A 4848-nucleotide genomic window follows, 5' to 3' on the forward strand; every position below is an offset into this window, starting at 1 on the left:
AAATAGAAAGGGAAGGAAAACTTCCAGACTCATTCTATGAAGCCAGTATTACTTTGATTCCTAAACCAGACAGAGACCCAGTAAAAAACGAGAACTCCAGGCCAATATCCCTGATGAATATGGATGCAAAAATTCTCAATAAGATACTAGCAAATCGAATTCAACAACATATAAAAAGAATTATTCACCATGATCAAGTGGGATTCATTCTTGGGATGCAGGGCTGGTTCAACATTCGCAAATCAATCAATGTGATACACCACATTAATAAAAGAAAAGATAAGAACCATATGATCCTGTCAATAGATGCAGAAAAGGCCTTTGGCAAAATCCAGCACCCTTTCTTAATATTAATTGATTTACTTTTACTATTCATTAGTTCGTAATTTAAATATAACCAAACTTATCCAATAATTTTAATGGATATTTGAATATTTCCAGCTTTTGCTATTATGGAAATGGTTCAACCCTCCTGGCTGGGGGCTTCCCCCAAAGGGCTCATCCTGCAGGTGCCTGCCCACGCGTGTGAGCCCCGTCCCGCCCTGCCCACTGGCTGTCCGCCCTAGCGGCGGGTTCGTTCTTGGGTCCTCCGCAGGCCGGGAGGGTCATCTTGGCTGTCAGGCCCCCAGTCCTCCTAAGTGCAGACAATGGTGGCCACATCCTCCTCCACCGTGTGTTGATTCCCACCGCCCCCCACCCCCACCTGTGCCTCTAGCCCCTGCTCCAGACCTCCTGCTGCCTTCCTCCCTACCAAGTGCCCTTCCCTCCCTCCGGTGGGGGTGGTTGGGTGGGGGCTGAGATCTGGGGTGTGTCCACCAAGGCCTTTTTCCATGCTGGAGGTCCTGCCAGACCACGTGTCTCTCTCCGCCTCACCGGGCTCCTCCCACCGCAGTAGACAACTTCAGATCAAAAGTGAGGACTTCTGAATTTAAGAATATTAGTGGAGGGGTGGGGGGGGGGGACGCCTGGGTGGCTCAGTCAGTTAAGCATCTAACTTCAGCTCAGGTCATGATCTCCAGGTTTGTGAGTTCGAGCCTTTTGCGGGGCTCTGTGCTGACAGCTCGGAGCCTGGATCCTGCTTGGAATTCTGTGTCTCCCTCTCTCTCTGCCCCTCCCCTGCTCATACTCTGTCTCTGTCTCTCAAAAATAAATAAATAAATATTCAAAAAAAGTATTAGGGGATGAAAAGAAACTAACTAGGATTCCTTCAGCAATCAGGAGTGAACAGGGAAGAACTCAGCACCAAATTCCCACATGGTGGGACAGGAAATGTGTATTGAAGACCCATTCTTGGTTGCTGCTTGTGGTGGGCCCAAGTTCTTCTGAAGGTGGCCTGGTAGTGGCCCTGGAGCACTGGGGCACACACTGGCCAGGTCTTCTTGGAGTCACTGCTTGGGAATGCAGCCAAAAGTGGGTGGTAAATGGCATCTAAGGCTGGAGACTGAGTCAACAGGTACCACAAAGGAAAGTTGCAAAGAGCTTTGAAGAGAGTTCAAGAATCAGGGGCTCATGCACAAGTCAAGGGCTCATAGGAAAGTTGTCCTGGCAAATGAAGGTGAAGGCAGGCACTGCTTGTAGGCCAAGGTGGAATCTGGAGGCCTTTCTGTTGGTGGAGGGCACACCACTGCCCATCTCACCTGTGGCGCCTAGGAGGTGGAGCAAGAGTGCACGTGTTAGTACCTGAAAGATGATGAACTATGCTTGGGGAGGTTGAAGCCAGAGGACACTCTGGTGGAGGTCCCTAGAGGTCCTGACATGCAAATTGGTTGTCCAACCTGGGTATAGAGGGGAAAGACTAACCAAACCATCTAGTAGCTGGTTCCCTCTGAAGTTTCCCTCAGTGGCACTCTTGCACTTGAACCCACACAGTTTTATCTGGTAAAGTGAATGATTAGAGGTCTTGGGGCTGAAAGGATCTCAACCTATTCTCAAACATTAAATGGATAAGAAACCTGGCTCACTGGCGCGGAGCTGGGCAGGGAATGTGAATGCCTAGGAATACTTTTGGTAAGCAGAACTGGTGCTGCGGGATGAACCAAACTCAGGGTTAAGGCACTGGTGCCGAAGTGCATCAGACCCCAGAAAAGGGGTTGGTTGATATAGACAGCAGGACAGTGGCCATGGAAGTCTGAATTCTCTAAGGAGTGTGTAACAACTCACCTGCCAATCAACTAACCTTGAAAGTGAATGGCACTGGAGCTCGGGCCCATACCGGCCATTGCTGGCAGTCAGTAATGCGAGAGGGATGGGAGCAGTGGGTGTGTGTGTGGTGGTTTCCCTTTTTGGGGGGCCAATGCCTCCCCCACCCCCCACCCCAAGGATGCTATGCTACAACAAGTAGGAAGGCTGCTGTGGTGAGCCTTGAAGCCTAGGGAGCTCCAGTGGAGCCCCAGGTGGAGCCACCACAAGTGCAGATCTTGGTGATAGTAGCAAATATTCAAAGGAGAACGTTGAAAGCTGAAGTGGAGAAGGGTTCCATGTGAACAGCAGTTTGAACATAGGTCAATCGGTCCTGAGAGATGTGCAAGTGCCATTCAGAAGCGATGGCTGATGGCATCCCTTACCCTCAACCAGTGGAAAGGGAGTCGGAGTCCAGTTCAGATTCCCCCAATCCAGAGTGGTGGAGATGGGCATCATGAGGTGACCAGTGCAGTAATACAACCCATCCAGGAGAAGCCAGCAGGAGCTCTGGGGAGAGCTCTTTTTTCTTTGTGAAGTGCAGGGTGCTCTGGAATGGGTTACCCTGGACAGAAGGACCTGGACCTTGGAAAGCATCACGGTTCTGGCTGGCATGGATGAGCTATCACTGGCCCTTGAAAATCTGGGGGAGAGGGTGTAAAATCTCAAGCCAGGCTGCACCCATATCTGCAGCAGTTCCCAAAGGTGAACAACCTCTGTCATACTGGAACAATGTAGGTAAGGGAAGTTGGAAAGTTGGATCCTTAACTTTGGAATAAGGGCTGGGTCTTTTTGGGCTGGGGTGTGAAGCAGGGCTGGTCAGGCACATGGCTAGACAAGACAATGTCACCCTCACACACATCAGGGGCACCCCCGCCAGGACCCTCCTCCACCCCACGCCCATGGCTGCCTCTGCTCTTCTCTCCCCCCTCCCTTCTGCGGGTGGAGTGTGGAGGTGAGGGTGGGGCTCCCCTCGGTGCCAGTGGGCCCATGGATCTGGGCCCCTAGGGGGCCAGCGCCCCAGCTGCAGGGAGTGTCACTGCCTCACCTGGGAAGCCTGGCATGGGCGGGGACTGACTCCCCTCTCTTCCCGGGGTTCAAGGCCTGCCCACCCTGCCTGTTGCCCCTGTGCCTCGGTTCTGTGTGGCTGCCTCATTGAACCTCCGGCCTAGCAGCAGACTTAGAACTGGCGGATACCAGGGGAATCCAACTGTTTAATTAAAAGAAAGCATCGAGAAGGCCCTTGGTGGGTGTTAAGGCAATGTGATTTCTGCCCAATGCTTTGAACATCAAAGTGAAGAAATTCAATGACGCATGGGTAAAGGAAGGGAGTAACTATGACTCTCTTAAGGTAGCCAGATGCCTCCTCATTTAATTAGTGATGTACATGAATGGATGAACAAGATTCCTACTGTCCCTACCCACTTTCCAGTAAAACCACAGCCAAGGGAACCAGCTTGGTGGAATCAGTGGAGAAAGAAGACCCTGTTGAGCTTGACTCTAGTCTGTCTGTGTGAAGAGACATGAGAGGTGTAGAATAAGTAGGAGGCCCTCGGCATTCCCCTGTCCCCTTGAGGGAGGCAGGATCCACCAGCTTTGCGGACTGCTGGTGAAATACCACTACTTTTATCATTTTTTTCACTGACCAGGTGAGGCGGGGGGGGGGGGGGGAATCCCCAAGGGGCTCTCACTTCTGGTGCCAAGTACCTGGCCGCAATGGCTGGGTAAGACAGGCTCTGGGCACAGTATGAGGTGGGGAGTTTGGGGTGGTACACCTGTCAAACAGTAATGCAGGTGTCCTAAGGGGAATTCAGGGAGGACAGAAACCTCCCATGGAGCAGAAGGGCAAAAGCTCACTTGATCTTGATTTTTACGCATAAAGACCATGAAAGCACAGCCTCATGATCCTTCTGACCCTTTGGGTTTTAAGCAGGAGGTGTCGGAAAAGTTACCACAGGGATAATTGGCTTGTGGCAGCCAAGTGTTTATAGCAACTCGCTTTTTGATCCTTTGATTTAGGCTCTCCCTATCACTGTGAAGCAGAATTCACCAAGCCTTGGATTGTTTACCTGCTAATAAGGAACGTGAGCTAGGTTTAGATCCTGGTGAGACAGGTTAGTTTTACCCTACTGATGATGTGTTGTTGCCAGGGTAATCCTGTTCAGTACCAGAGAAACTGGAGGTTCAGACATTTGATGTATGTGCTTGGCTGAGGAGCGAACGGGGTTTCCCGGGGCCTGAGGCAACTGGCTGCCCAAAGTCCTGGGAGTCTGTGGATGACCAGCTGCCCAGGACCCCAGTGCGACTGACCACTTAAGTCCCGGAGAGCCTGAGGTCGACCTGCAGGCTGGACCTCGGCATGGTCGGCTGCCCAAGTCCTGGGGTCTGATGTTGAGCTGTGACCTGTGCCCTGGTGTGACACCCCCCCCCCCCCCACCGAACTCACATCTGTCCCTTGTTCCCGTGGTCTTCTCCCTCCTCGAGTCCTGTCGTTGCTTCCATGGACCGAGTCACCTCCCACCCCTTCTGCCCCAGTCCGTTTTGGTCCCCTCATCATGCAGCAGCCCTGTCCGAGCCTCTGAGGATGGAGGACTTGATCCCCAAGCCGACCCCGGCCATCCCTTGTCCAACTGACTATTGCTCTTGGCCACGCATCGTCTTGCCCTGAGT

General features: G+C 52.2%; 1 pseudogene; it reads left to right on the plus strand.

The window, feature by feature from the left end:
- The first annotated feature begins 1134 nt into the window (after nt 1-1134).
- Nucleotides 1135-4497, plus strand: LOC144613974 (28S ribosomal RNA; annotated as a pseudogene).
- Nucleotides 4498-4848: the final 351 nt, after the last annotated feature.

This window comes from Panthera onca, chromosome D3 (assembly GCF_046562875.1).
Source record: "Panthera onca isolate mPanOnc1 chromosome D3, mPanOnc1 haplotype 2, whole genome shotgun sequence".
In the NCBI taxonomy this organism is placed as follows: Eukaryota; Metazoa; Chordata; class Mammalia; order Carnivora; family Felidae; genus Panthera; species Panthera onca.